We start from the raw sequence: 15,997 nt of genomic DNA on the forward strand, positions 1-15,997 counted from the left end.
GCTACTAACGTGGGAATAACAAGAAGGCCTTCAAACATAAAAGAACTATATAAACAACTGGAGAAGCTCATGAAAGACGAGCAAGCCAAATGGTGGGAGCATCAGTCACTGTCAAAATATTTAGAAGTGGGCAGGATTCCACGAGATCTCCGAATTATGCTCGCTCCTAGTTATGAGAATTCCAAGCCTAACATTGCGTGAGTGGGCAAAGAGCAATTTGGAGGCTTCTAGAAACCTCATTATAATCCTAATAATATATGCGGACAGTGACAGAGTGGATTTGCAAAATAAAATCGACAAGATTAATGAGCAAATTGCACCTCTAGAAAACAGCACCACAACATCTAATTTGAGAGAGGAAAGGTTGGCACGTCTCAAAAAAGAGGAGGACATAATCAAAAAGCGCAAAACTTTTAAATTCCAACAAGATAAACTTGATTTTGAGAGAGGCCAAATCTTTACATTTGCGCGCAAATACGACGCGGTCAAAGCCACTCCAAAAGCAGTAAGATTCACTACAGATCGCGGCAACCGAGCAGGTTCTAGTAATGAGGCACCAACAGCTTCATCAATGTCAGACCTAAGCTCTGCTGACGAAAGTGAGTCGGAAGCTGAATTAAGCACAGGCACCGCGGATGGTTCCATCACACAAAAACCTAAACATACTCTGGTTGAAGAAATAGGTTTTTTACAGGAAGAACGGCACTCAACACTGCGCCCCAGGACTATAAATACCAGGGCAGGCAAAGGAGGAATGCCAAATGCGGTGAGAGACACCGAGCAAGGCACCAACGAAGCATTGCGTCCCCTCAACAACAAGAAACCGGCGAAAAGGAACTGGAGGCACAAGTGAATCAAACATCACACAATGTAAATACCATAATCAACCTCTCAGAAGTCGTTTTAAGTGAGGCTGAACAACAGCTCCTCTCGTTGGGTCTTTCATATTGTCCCGAATCAAATTTTGAATACACACAAACCAGGGTGGATATCTACAAATACATAAGAAAACTAAAATTGAAAAAGTATCACAATCTAAGACAAGCTAAAGCATCACAGCAAACATCTGATCTAATGGCTCAAGATACAACTTATCCACTAACAGTGTCTGATGTAGATCTTTTGTGTGACATACAAGCCTTACAAAGTGATGAATCTTTAATGGTGGATTCAGCAACCACAGACCAATTCCTTGCAAATCAATCCATACAAGCCAATGCTACCGTAAATACAGGCATCAAACCCAAGTCAACATTCATCCCTATTTTACCATGGGATTCTACTGATGCATTTAATGAGGCAATTTTGACAAAATTAAAAAACTAAATTATAAAACGCAGGCAACGACCAAGTATCAAAAAGCGCGCCAACACCAATACCATCAATTAATCAAACAATTACAAGCAAATAACTCTTTGGTCATCAGGAATTCTGACAAAGGAGGCAATGTGGTGCTCTGGCCCAAAAAACTCTATTTGGAAGAAGCATTCATGCAATTAAATGATCGGACGTGCTACAAACTCAGTAATACATTAACAACTTTGACAGCACAAAATGAACTCTTTAAAAGACTCTTGGCATGGAAAAGTGCTGGCTTTTTAAACCAAGATGAGTACAAGTTTTAAAAAAATGAATATACGGTCACGCCTGTGATTTATTTAATCCCGAAGATACACAAATATATCAACAAACCTCCGGGAAGACCTATTATTTGTTCCAAACAAAGTCTGTTGGAAAACGTATCCATTTATATTGATTCGTTCTTACAGGAATATGTGAGAGCCCTACCTTCCTTTTTTCAAGACACTCCTTATTTTTTTAAAAAGATACATGAGTGTCAATGGTGTAACGATTATCTATAACTATATTAATATAGTAATAACTATATTAATAACTATAGATGTATAAAATTTGTACACAAGCATACACCATAGGATGGTATGAGGGCGCTTAAACATTTCCTAGATAAACGACCGATTCAGTTCTACAATCATAACAAAATGATAATAAATCTAACTGAATTTTGTTTGAACAACAGCTATTTCCTCTTCCAACCCCAAATCTATCAACAAATACGAGGAGTGGCTATGCGGGCAAGCTTTTCTCCTAGTTATGCTTGCCTCCATATGGGGTGGTGGGAGGAAATGATTGTGAATGTATTATATGGTGACATACTTTCCAATCACGTGATCAAATGGGTCAGATATATTGATGACTTGTTCTTAATATAGCAAGGTAGTAGAGAAAGTGCAGTAGAATTCATCACCACCCTCAACAATAATGACATTAATTTACATCTCACGTACAACATCAGTGAGCATTCTGTATATTTTCTAGATGTGGAAGTATTTGTGGCCAATGATAGTCTTGAAACAAGACTATACCGCAAACCCACTGCAGGCAACACCCTATTGCATGCATCTAGCTTTCACCCCAAACACACAATACATAGCATGCCCTAGCTCAGGAGGAATGCAAAAAGTGTTTCTTATCTAGGGGCTACTGGTGCAGCAATAAGAAAAACAAAACAATTGTGCAAGGAGGATGTACTATTTAAACCTGTTGGCAAATCAGACCCAAATCCCAAAAGTCCAACAATTGCATCGAGCAACCCGAGACTAATTGTAACATACAACAGGCAGAGAGATGACATATGTCGGGCAGTAAGGAATAACTGGCATATTGTACGTAATGACCCTGCAATTGGGCAATTATTTCCCAACAAACCAACCATAACATACAGAAGGGCTCCATCAACCAGTGATTTGTTGGTGAACAGTAGCCCGGAATTATCCTCCAACAAAAATTGGCTATTAGGGCAAAAAGGTTTCAAGAGATGCTCCACATGCAAGGCCTGCACGTTTTTTAACTTGCAAAACTGAATTTGCCATCTACGTGTTGGAGTGCTCGTGTGGAGTTCGGTACATAGGCAGTATGAAACTGCAGGTCCACAAGAGAATCCTCCAACACGTAAGAGCCATCTCCAATTCAGATCCAAGCTATCCAGTGACACGCCACTTTAAAGAGGTCCACAGCAATCAAATACAAGAACTCAAGTATTTTGTCGTGGATTCTATACCTTCATTAAGGTGTGGTGGCAACAGGGAGGCTAACCCCAGGAAACTTTAAACTAAATACATCCTAGAGTTTGACAGTAAGAGTCCTAGTGGTCTCAATACAACTTAGTACTTGTACACATGGCTATAAATATTCAAACATATTAAGTATAGCCATACCTCACATTCAGACAAAATAGAACATATTAATTTTATAGCCAAAGACATAAAAAAAAAATCAAAAAATTCAAGAAATATATTTAAAAAAAAAAATGAGATGGCTATTGTTATCCAAACCGCCCAATATCCCTGCACTTATTCTTCCTAATTTTTTTTAATCGTTTTAGCACAATGTGAACTGTTTTTAAAACAGTCTTTGCACTTCGGCACTTTACTAGCACTTTTGAGCACTTTTCTAATGCAGTCATTTATACGACCAGGTCTACTGTACATATGCCAATACAGCGCAGCTTTAGTTATGGCCCACTTGGGCCATATCAACTTGTGGTACTTACAATGTATACAACTGGGCATGTTAGAAAAGTTGGAACATTAATGGAAAATATATGGTTATTCATGTTTAAGCCATAGAATTTTAGTATGTCTCAGACTTTCCAATTTGAGCAATGTATCCGAAATTTGTGATTGATATACATGATGTGTTTAATTTGTCGTTTTATCAACTCCTGCTGTGTTCACTTTTACAACAACAGGCAGTACATTTAAAAATTGTGATCAATATGTATTTATACAGATATTGTTAATGATTGCAAATGTATGGACAATACTAAATTATGTGGTAACCTTTCCATAAAAGTATCATGAACTTTGATGCTTGGTGGGAAACTTCAAGACAGTACGATAGTCTGTCTTCATGGTCGTTTGTTGCACTAGCACTTTAAAAGGGAGAAAAAGTTTGAGTCATTTCATGTGATCAAGGGCTGCAAAGCCCGAAACGCGTCATGGCAACATTTTGCATGAAATAAACCAGCATTTTTGCACCGAGAAACTGGATTCCGTTTCCTTCTTGACAGTTCTGGATCAAGGTTCTTTCTGAGATGGGAAAATTGCATAATATAATGTTACGTTGCTATTGTTAATTAGTGTTTGTACAACACACAATCTACCGTAAGTATTGCATCTAAGATGTAATCTTAAGTTATGTGACATGGTAGCTTATGTTGTTGTTACACCTATGTTATATGTTAATTTATGTATCCCAAATACTTCAGGGACCAACCAGAAAACTTTTAACTGTAGTTTCCTCTCAGGTTGACATAGTGAAATGCCCTTCTTGAGCTTTTAAGGTATTCCCAAAAGCATACAACCCCCAGCCGTGTGGAAGGGGTTGTGTGATTTCAGAAGCTTAAATACGGTTTAATATTTTTTTTCCTGGAAGTGCACTAGTTTGTTGTTCATATTTTCTCTCCTGGGGGTTGTTGCTCTGTCTGCTATCTTCGGTCAGTGTTAACCTTGTGTGCATGGTCCATATATATTACATCAGGCAAGTGCCAGCTTATCAACACCGATAAAATAAAAAATAGCACAGATAGGACTCAGACAGATCTAATCACAAAAAAAATTAGAATGTAATGTTATATCATTTTTTTAAATTTCAACATATTTTATTAGATTTAAGGGTACAAAAAGAGGAGTTAGAGAGGAGTAATATATATTCGCAGTGAGGGTAATTTTCTACATTTCCTAAGTTGGAGGAGTTCTGTAGTAATGCAAATGTCATAGGGTAAGTTGATAGGCACAAGGTCTTGTTTGATTACCAGGATGTCCATGATGGGATAGACTGTGAATTACATGCACGAGTAAAACAAAATATAGACATAATGGGTAAATCGATTGATAGCACAGTTGTAGGTAATGGAGAATTATTGATTATAGCCACCAAAAGAGAAAAAGAGATGGCAAAAGGGGGTGGGGGTGAGAAGACGTAAGGAAGGCCCAGAGAGAGAAGGGGATAAGAGAGGGGATAGGAGAAGACAGATGTTAAGTATAGTTCAATGACAAAGATGTGGTGGTAGGTATATATCGCCATTACTAGAAAAGAGAGGTGGATTAGCCCACTCGTTAGGAGCGGGGGAATATTGTATTCATGCTGGGTCTAGTACTGTTCGCAGCATTCCTGTTGAGGTTTGATTGTTTAATTAGAGAAATAGGCAAACGAAAAGGAACCGAGAATGGGCTGGGAGGTACTGTCAGGAAAAAATCCAAAAAACGGCTTCAGCCGCTGGTACAGGGAACTGAGTGTGATGAAGGGACAGGAGAGAATGTTCTCGGTCGCATAGAGAATATGGTTACCGATTGTGAAGAATTGTTACTCACGCCTGTACCAATTCTTTCCCCCCTATCAAGGTCATCTCCTATACCAAGCCCCCATGTCCCTTAAGTTCTACAGGACCCACTAATGTAGAGTACGGGAATATCCCAAACCTATTTAAGAAAGCAGCAAGGAAAAGGAAAACGACTCCAGCTGCTTGCTCCAAGAAACCTGGAGTTTGTCCCCCACGTTCATACCAGGCTTTATGACTTTCCACAGACCTGCAATACCATCCAAACATGATCGACCCTCAGGAGGGCTGCTCATATTTGTAAGTCTTACGTTAAATTGCGATGCCAAAGAGTTGGTTACAAATAGCCCAGATGTTCTTGGGATTCGGATAACTAATGGTAAGGGCATGACGCTCCAACATATATAATGTATACGCCAGGAGCACCAGAGGTGGTAGTTCTCCAACTCTTCAGGTCTTGGACAACTAATTGGAAGCCAGGTTTGATAGCTACCCACTTATAGTTGGTAGGGACTTCAATGTAACATTTGAACCTCTCTATTGGGCAGAGGCCAGCGACGTGAATGAGGAGGACAAATTTTGAAGGGTACCCCTGCTGGAACTCTCCCCGATTAAAAAATTGTCGCAAGCTGCACTCCTGTTAAATGCAATAGCCTTAGAATACAGGTTAAGGGCCACAAACGGTAGAACTACTTCAGATAGAGGAGGAGGAATGACTTTTGCTGGACCAAATGGGTCAAATAGGATTGACTACTTATTAGTGGACCTGACACTTTGGCCGTTGATACAGGATATGGCCATAATTCCATCGCGTGACAGTGATCATAACCCCCTTATTCTGTCTATTTATAATACCTGGGGTGGTATTGGGAGAGAGCCCCCGATACCATCAAGCACAAAGATTCTAATCCCCACAAGTGACAAGCGACGACTTAAATGGCCTGCGGTACTGGTGGACGAATCAAAGATCAAACTGATTAAGGATTCCCTAATTAAGCATTTAGCAACCCTAGCATCAGTGACTGAAGACTCGTCTAAACAGAGCAGTTGTAGCACCCTCCATAGGGAATTCTTTGATTGCCTGTCTTGTTTCTTTCACGCTCCGATTAATAAGACCAGGTCAACTCAGTGAAGATCCTTGGGAAGATATTCATGGTTAAATAAAGAGTGTGGGACCCTAAGAGGAAGATTGACTGTTGCTATTAAGAACAGAGAGCCAACAAGTATTCGTAAAGCTAGGAAGGATTACAAACAGGCACAGTGTAAAGCCAAAAAAGAATGGGATGAGAGGAGATGGGAGGAGCTAGGAGAGGCCATTGGGCATCCTGATAGTCGGACGTTTTGGTCCCTGGTATCCAAAAGTAATTTTGAACGTACACCTCCCTTGGCTAATACTATTCAGGCTGTCGAATGGCATAAACATTTTAGTGAGCTATATTCTGATGGCACTTTTATTGATAGCTCTCAGATGCTCCACGATATAGGTCTTTCTGCATGTACACTCACGTTCACTAAGGAGGAGATTTTGCGCTCCCTTGATGCCATTATTCCAGCAAAAAACCCCGGTCCGATGGCATCCCTGGGGGCTTTTTTCGTGCCGATAGGGAACATTGGGCAACTTATTTTATGAGACTGGCCAACGATATCACTAGCGGGGGAAGCATTCCGGAAACCTGGAAGGGGGCAGATGTAATAGCCATTTTTAGGTCTCGGCTAGCGAAGGCTGCGCTTGCGCAGTCTCGCTCGCGAGATTTAATGACTTGGAGAAGAGGGGCTTGAACCCGCCCCTCTTCTCTCCTCTTCTCCATTGGCTGGCCTCTTAAATGCTGGCCAGCCATTGGAGAAGAGGTTTGTCTCGCAAAACAGGCCCCGTCCTTTTCGGATTCGGGGGCGTTTTTTTTCGATACTTTTCGCTGGGCGTGTTTCTCTCCTCCAGCCAATGGCAAGAGGAGAGAAAAAGAAAAACACGCCCCCAATCCGAAAACACGCCCCGAATCCGAAAATGCCGCTGCCTTTCTCCGAGGCATTTCTGCTTCACCTCGGAGAAAGGCGGCGGTGTTCATGGCTCTCGCCAGGTAAGGCGCTGGGACGTGAGACACTTTCACCCGTCTCAACAGAGTCACAGAGAGAGTAGTGGTTCTAAACCACAGTGAGGGGAAGGGGCGTAAGTATAGCTCACTTACCCGCCAAAAACATGTGCGTGGCGTTCCGTTAATACCGGCACCCCACCCCGTTCTGGAAGTTGTTGCCTAACTTGGCTTTTACTGTGCCAAGGGGACTCACAGGCCACAACAAATGTTCTTTAGCGCAAAAAGCCTTGTATATGTCACGGGGCTAGGTGTCAACCAGTATATTGGGCCTGAGCCTGCCTCTGCCCACGCACCACAACCAGCTGTCATTTACCACAGACTGCCAGCCCCTGGTGACGGCCTTCCAACGTGGTGGAGTTTAAGACTACTTAGATGGCCCCACTGACAGTGGAGCAGCCCCGTTGGTCCGAGCGCGGGGCACACGAAGGCCACAGTGTCTGACTCCCGGCACTGGTGCTTCTCCGCCTCTGACCCTGGCCCTGTGGGCCCCGGAGTCATGGCTGCAGGCGGCGCCAGCCGCCCAGGCAGCCCGCGCACACATGCTGGTGGATTTTCCGCCGCCGGGCAACGTGTGTGGGGTTTTCTTTTCAACTTCTCGTTTCCTGTCAGTGAAACGAGAGAGGGGCGGGCACGGAAAAGGCTGCGCCGGGATCCTGTGGGGTTTCTGTTGCTTTGTTTTCGGAAAGCGCACAAGTGTTTTCCCGTAGTCTTGGACAGCTGCCTTCGCATTCAGTTTCAATTCTGTTCGCGAGACGTCCTCCTAACTGGTGATGGCACAGGGAAGCTGACCCAAATTTTAAGGCATCTATAACCTTGATAACCGTGCTTTTTATTCCTCAATATTCTAGAAATGCCCGGAAGTGTCCTTTTTTCTTCAGACGTGTCTACCCCCGAACGCACTCCCTGCCATTAAATGTGCTTATTGTATTGTCGACTGTTTTTCCTCGCTGTATACAAGCTTTAACAGAAAAAAAAAATTCTGCTCTGTAAGTTACTTGGTGTCCAATATGAAAAATGTCACCCGGTGCCCGAGGGTCGGTTTAGAAGACCGAAGTCTGAGGCTGCGTGGTCCTGAATCTACTGCATGCCTCTTTAATCCGGGGCTACTGCTTTTCTCTAAATTTGCAGCCTATTGATAACAAGTGCTACATGATTGTAAAGCGCAGTTTTACCCATGGTTTAGGTGTAGTTCGCTATAAACACTGAAGACGCGGGGACCGCCGTGCAATGCCCCCCCCACACCTGAATTAAAATGGTCTCCTTACAAGAGGAGGGGGTCCTTGTCCAACTAAGAGCAAGGCGTGGACCCACCCCCAAACTCCAGGGGGTCATCTTGCGCGGCTACACCCAACGCCATGACCCCAAACCGCGTTCCTTTTCCCGTGGGATTTCCACAAGATCAATCCTCCCCAAAAGTTCATGTCTAGCTCTCCAAGCACGCTGGAAGGGAGGGGAGGGTGTTGTACACCGTCACCTTCTCAACCGGATCTCGGTTTCCCCACTAAGCTGTAATGAGGGGTGGGGGACCAAATGCAGCTCTGCCACTAGAGGCTTATTATTATTAAGCATTTATATATCACGTAGTACCCTTGGGCATCCCAACGCGTACGGGTTCCATTGATGGGCCCTGCAGAAGGGGAAACCTGTTTGACAGTATGTTTTGTGTCTGTGTTGGGGAACGGCATATAAAGCACGCAATGACCTTGCCCCGAGAAGTTTGCCGTGAATCGTCTGCCCCTGCTCTCGTGCTGTACCACCCCCTCTCCATCTGCCTCTAAGATGGCGCAGCCGGGATCGGAAGCCGTGGCTCTGTGCGCGATGAAGGAGTTGATTTGCCCGCGGTGGCGGCGGGGAGGAGGAGGAGGAGGAGGGCGAGGCGCCTGGAAAATATTAAGAGCAGCAGCGTGTGACCTCCCGTGTGGCTGGCTGCCATGGCCGGCTCATCTCCGGCAGCAGCTCCTACAAGGGTGGAGGAGGCGTTCGAGGTAGTTGCCTCTCGTCAGCAGGGAGTAGGTGAGTGTGTGGGCTTCCTTGGGGTAACACGCTGACGAGAGGCAACTACCTCGAAACACGTGTCCAGGGATGGCTAACGCGACACTTACTTTCATCGAACACTTTGGCACAGGCGTATTCGCCGTCGCCACTACATGGACCACAGTTCCTTGGGGTAACACGCTGGTAGGACGAGCAGAGTGCGGCCAATCGGATTTTGTACACACTAACAACGCCACTTCCTGTCCAGCATCAAACTGGTTTACCTGTCACTCAGAATCGACTTTATTCAGCTAAAAATAGCCACAAAAGCCTACAGGATATGTGCTAAAGAACAATAACATCAAAATACACAGCCCACCGTAGAAATTAAAACACAGGAATAAAATGCATAAAACATTGTTATATCATATCAGATAAAACAACAACATTCAAAAGTGTGCTAGACCCGCATGCTGCATAGTTGAGCGACCTTAGCGTGATCCATCAATACAATCATTCTAAAAGCACGGACCTCCTAGTGGGTTCTGGAGCTTGGAGAAATACAACTACACAGCCACAAGTTTCATCATCCGACAGAAGTTTGTAAAACAAAAACGATAGCCCTGCGAACAGGATCGTAATTTTCTAAGCCTCCTAAAAGGCACAAGGCATTGTTTGGTATACAATTTATAATAGCTGCAGAAACAGTCTAGAAATTGTTTGGTATACAACTTATATTAGCCACAGAAACGCACAAGAAATTGTTTGGTATACAATTTATTTTAGCTGCAGAAAAAACAGAAAGTGCAACATAATTTGTTTAAACAGATTACATGGGCATATTATCAAGCTCGTGCTGGTATTCAAGCCAGGAGCATAGGAAATATTTCATTTTGCCAGCCCTAAACAGTAGAAATCGTTCCCAGCTCCTACTTGTGTTCCACAAATAATTTGTGGGGGCCTCCCCTGGGTTAAGGTACAAAAACATGATAACACTTTGTTTCCCAAGGAGCTGTCTGTCACTCAGAGACAGTGAGTTGAACAGCTGACGCCATCAGAACTGTCAGTGTCTCTCACAACAGACTTGTGCACAATGTTTCAGTTGTTTTCGCGTGGCCTTTATTACCTAGGAGGATCACTAAGTGTATTTTTCTAAAACTGTATACTTATGATTGATGTTTAATGTTCTTCCTAGAGAGAGATCGGAGTTTTGTCTAGTGGAAGTTTTGACTCCTGGAAAGGTAGCACATAGGGTTAATGTGCCTGCAGCAAAGAACATGTACCATGCAGATCACAAAGTGCACATAATGTAAATAGGTCAGTGGGCTACTGCGTGTGTGTGTGTAGGTGGCTCTATTTGTGTGTGGGTTGCTCTATGTGAGTGGCTCTGTGGGTGGCTGTGTGTGTGGGTGGCTTTGTGTGTGTGGGTGCAAATGCAATAGGTCTCACATTTGAGAGTGATTAAGCTATTGACATTGTAAATAACAATGCTGTTTCTTTAAATGTTTTAAAAACAAAAACATAAACAAAAATAATGTCATGAGCAATGCCAATAGCTCTAACTTTAACAATGCCGAGACCGTTGCATAGTAAAGGCTTGTTAAGAAAGGGGACAGGTCGAAGCCCGCCAACTACCGTCCAATTAGCTTGATAGATTGTGCCCAGAAGGTCTTCTGCCACTCGCTCCTTGTTAAAATCCAGACCTGGATGGAGGAAAATGACATCCTCTCTCCTCTCCAGGCTGGCTTTCAGCAGAAGACCGGTACCATCGACCAGGCGTTTCACCTGGTTTTGCTGTATTGGAAGGTGGTTGTACTGGGCAAAGGCAGTTTATATCTTGCCTTCATTGATTTGAAAACAGCTTTCAACCTAGTGCCCAGGGACTCACTTTGGCAGGTCCTTCGGGATATGGGCATGCCTTTGGAATTTCTAGAACCACTCATCAGGCTACATGAGGAAAATTTTACCTGTGTAAGGTGGGGAAAACAAGGCCAAAACACTGAGCCCTTTAAGATCAGGTGGGGGGTACGTCAAGGGTGAGTCCTGGCCCCCACCCTCTTCTCCCTTTATGTAAATCAGGTGGCCGATCTTTTGTGTTCTACTCCGGCCGATGCTCCCTCGTTGGCAAATCACAAAATAGCTACTTTGTTGTTTACAGACGATACCCTTTTGGTATCCAAAACTCCTATGGGCCTACAAAAACTTTTAAACTGTTTTAAGACCTTTTGTGATGAGAGGGGTTTGGTCATCAACACTACTAAAACTAAGCTGATGATGATAAATCCCCATAAATCTTTTAAAGGTAACTTGGTCCTTGATAGTGTCCCGCTTGAACAAGTGAGTTCCTTTGATTACCTGGGAATCAAGCTGTCCGAGGGAATGGTATGGAAGAAACATCTGGAGAGGGCGTCCTTGATATGTTCTCAGTTAACTGGGGCCTTGCGACGGGAGCATTGCCTCGCTTATACCAAGCCTGTAGCCCCCGTACTGAAGTTGTATAGTTGCAAAGTAATGTGCTCTATAGGGCAGAACTGTGGGGTTCTATAAATGTTAACATCCTCTCCACAATAGAAAATAAGTTTCTAAGAAGCCTGGTATCACTTCCACAGAGCACTCCTCTCCTTCCCTTGAAACTTGATATGGGTGTCAAATCTATCAATGACCATGTGAGCTTGCGCCCATTGCTTTTCTGGCATAGATTAGTTACAACGCCCAAACTATTGTCCTACGCAGCTGCTTTTAATGAAGTTTCTGCCTTGGACACAAACCATAAAATTGGGTGGATCAAATACATAAATACCATCCGGGCAGACATAGGTGTGCCTAAGGAGCTAGAAGGTTTTCCGCCCACATATTCTAGAGACCTATTAAAATCACAGTTTTGGGCATGGACAGAACAGAAGATCTTTTTGAAAATTCACCATGGCTGCCTAACTGATATGTTCACTGATATTAAATCCAGCAGCCGGTTAGAAAGTTATCTTGATTTTATAAAAGCGCTGGAGACAGAAAATTGTACATTCAGTTTAGATACGGCTGTCTACCCATTAATGCATTTACCAACACTTGGCTGACAAATACATCACAGCCCAAGGCCTGCCCTTCTTGTCTATGCCCTAACGAAACAACAGGCCATGTACTTTTTGCCTGTGCTGCCTATGCTAGACCTAGAAGGAACTGGCTCACCCCGGTATGTAGACAACTTGGGACACAGTCATAAAGATGCCCTACATATTTTAAAGTCAGATGCGAGACCACTCTATGCTTATGCAACAGCAAATGTTTTGGGCCAATTTTGGGCCATTAGAAGGAGGGCTCTATCCATTATCCCGACTGGCACGAATAAAATAAATTGAAATCTAAAGGACCAGACCAGTTGGGCGTGTACTTTGCACTAGCACTTTGTTGTAAATAAATGGGTTGTATGCTATTTTAGCTCTGATTCGATAGGATATAGCTTTAAAATATTGAAATCTGTTTATCTTTGTACTTTTTATATATTTGTATTCTTGTGATAAGTATTTCTGCTAATTGTTATTCTTTGCTTTTAAATTCCCAAGAGTCTGTATAGGGAGTATTTTATAGTACCTTTTATCTTGTTCATTGCCACACTAGATTCATGTGCTTATTTCTTTTATGGTACTGTAAAACCGAAATAAAGACTTTGATGATGATGATGTATTCATGCTCATGGAGGCCTAATTTTTTGTATGTATTGGTGTAGTTTATTCCATAGCCTCTGTGATGTCTGGCAGTTGAAGCTGTTTTTAGATAGTGTGTTGTCTGCGCTTCTTGAAAAACAGCCCACGCCCACCAATTGTGATATGTTTTTGGATGATTTTCATTTGCAAAGGATATTTCTTATTCCTAGTGTAAGTAGGAAGTCCATGAGACTCGTATCCATTGGGTTTAGTTTCAGTGCAGTGGTATGAGACCATGGTGCTAAGGAAACTGTGGAAATTATAGGAGATATCTATGTTGAAAATAGCGCTAATTTCATTTTGAATCCCATTCCAGGAGTGAAGCTTCTTGCAGAGGAACAGCATGTAGCTGAACGTACCTGGAGAGTCTTAGCGGTTCCAACACTTGTCTGAATCCAGGATCCCTAATTTGGAGAGCTTCCCAGAGGCCCAGTATACTTTGTGTAGTATACCGTTTTTGCATTGTGAGAAGACAGGAGAAAGTTTGCTTTTGAGGGCGTAAGTCAAAATCTTTTTTCAAGTTTCTTCATTTAAGGTTGAGAGGGTGGGGATCAGGGACGGAATCTAGCCATTTGTTTAGGATTTCTGAAGTGATTTTCATGTTGCTATTGGAAACGTTTGAATTTTGTATATTGCGGCTGCTGTGTGAGACAAACTGAATCATTTAGAGAGTAAGAGAATAAGATCAGATTTGTGCGGAGTGGAATTATTTTTCTTTGCGACCTTCAGTTTAATGAAGTTGTAGATTTCTACATTTCCTAAGTTGGAGGAGTTTTGTAGTTCCGCAAATGTCATAGGGTAAGTTGATAGGCCATGTTCTTTGAGATATAAGATATTGATTGATGACCAGGTTGTCTATGATGGGATAGTACCTTCAATTTACATTTTAGGGTTGTTCCATAGGGATGCATAACCTGAATTTTGGATTTTGTTTGGTAGTTTTCTATCAAATGCCAAATGCTTAAGGGCCAAAATTGTGTCCTTAAGAATGGTGTGAAAGTATTGTATTGGGACCTGTTTCATGGGTAGCATTGAGATTAATGAATATGGTTTAACCAGTTAACCTTCAATATGTACCTATAAAGGTGTATCTTGGGGTTGGGTATTGATCCACCAAGTAGCTTGATTGATTAGGAAGGATTTGTAAAAGTTGGGTATATTAAGGTCTTCAGATTGTTTGTTTATTTATTATTATTTTTAGAGCAATTCTGCCTCTTTTCCCTTTCCAAAGGAATTCGGAGATTACAGAATCTCTATTATTGAAGAAGTTGATAAACAATAGTAAGGGAAGCAAAGTACTGATGAAGTTTATTTGTGGAGCAATGATAACTTTGATGCATTCCGTGCGACCCCATCAAGTCATGAATTTTGATTAACAGGCTGAGAGAGTCTCTAATTATTATTTTTTTTTTTTAAGGTTCTCTTCAGTAATTTTCTTGTGTCTTCTAGATTACATATGAAATATAAACTGAAGCGTGCGAGCTGCAAATGTTGCCACTGAAGTTTAGCGTTGTTTGCAATAGATGGTAAGGTCAATTTGTTCAATTTTCTCTAGGTTTAAGGAGTAGCCTGAGACCTGAGCGTAGGAGTTAATTTTGGTTAGGATTGCAGGGGCGGCAGTCTCTGCCTCTTGCGAGAAAATAAGTACATCGTACGCGTAGGCGGCAACTTTATAGGGAGTGTTCCCAATAGAAATACCTTTAATAAGTGGATCTTATTAAATAGAAATACCTTCAATAAGTGGATCTACTGGTAACAATGAGAGGCTTAGGGGACAACCTAGTCTAGTCCCTTGCGCTAAGCTTATTTTATTTGAGAGAAAGCCATTAACTCTAATAAGAGCACAGGGTTGGGAATATAAAGCAAAAACATGGCGGATAAAGATATCCCTGATGTTAAATTTGCGCATACCTTCATGCAGAAAAGGCCAGGAGCCCTTTTCGAAGTTTTTTTCTGCGTCCAAGACCATGGTAATTGTGGGTGAGGTTGGAAATCTAGCTTTTTCAATGATGTGGCAGGAAAGTCTAACGTTGTCTGAACCGTGTCTGCCTTTGGCACAACCGGTTTGTGATCAATAAATAAAGGATGGGAGAGTTCTTCCGAATCTGGTTGCCAATATTTTGGTGTACATTGTACAGTCTAAGTTCAGGAGGGAAATGGGTCTGTAGTTTTTGACTTTGAGGAGATCCTACTCTTCTTTATGGATTACAGTAATAGTGGCTTTGGGGATTGTACCCGCGATTATACAAGTCGTCCCGAAATGTTGAAAGAGATTCCATTTGGGGTATTAGTTCGCTTTGGAAGGTTTTATAGAAGTTGGCTGTAAAGCCATCTGGCCCTGGTGCCTTGCCTGGGTTTAAGGAATGTATTGCTTTTGTAATTTTAGAACAAGAGAAAGGTTGGATGAGGGATATGTAGTAGGAGAGTTGAATTTAGGCCAAGTATTTCGCTGAGTTGGCTGCGGAGGATGTTTTCTTGGGATTATAAAGATCATTATAGAATACTTGAAAGACCATAACTATTTCTACTGGGACTATGGTAGTTGCTCCCTATTTACGTTTAATAAATGAGATGTAGTTATAGCTGTTTTTGAATTTTAAGTAATTTGCTAGTGTTTTACCTGCTTTGTTGGATTCTTTGAGTTTTTTCATTTTGTTGTGTTACTGTTGCACCAAGGTGGGGGCCCTACTACTCAACAGCTTGTTATATTCATATTTTAGTGTCTTAAGTTAGTATAAGAGTTCCTGTTTTTTATTTTTTGTTTATTTAACGGTTCTAAATTATTTCGTTTTTTGTTTGTGCCTTTTGTTTATATTAGACATGATATTAATGAGGTCTCCTCTAAAGGTGACCTTCATTGCATCCCATAAGGT

The 15,997-nt window shown here is 42.2% G+C and overlaps 1 protein-coding gene across 5 annotated transcripts in view; it reads right to left on the reverse strand.

The window, feature by feature from the left end:
- Window positions 1–15,997, reverse strand: part of POLK (DNA polymerase kappa) — a 1,025,073-nt gene that overhangs the window by 491,782 nt on the left and 517,294 nt on the right. The window lies entirely within an intron of this gene.

Source organism: Triturus cristatus, chromosome 2_1 (assembly GCF_964204655.1).
Source record: "Triturus cristatus chromosome 2_1, aTriCri1.1, whole genome shotgun sequence".
NCBI lineage: Eukaryota > Metazoa > Chordata > Amphibia > Caudata > Salamandridae > Triturus > Triturus cristatus.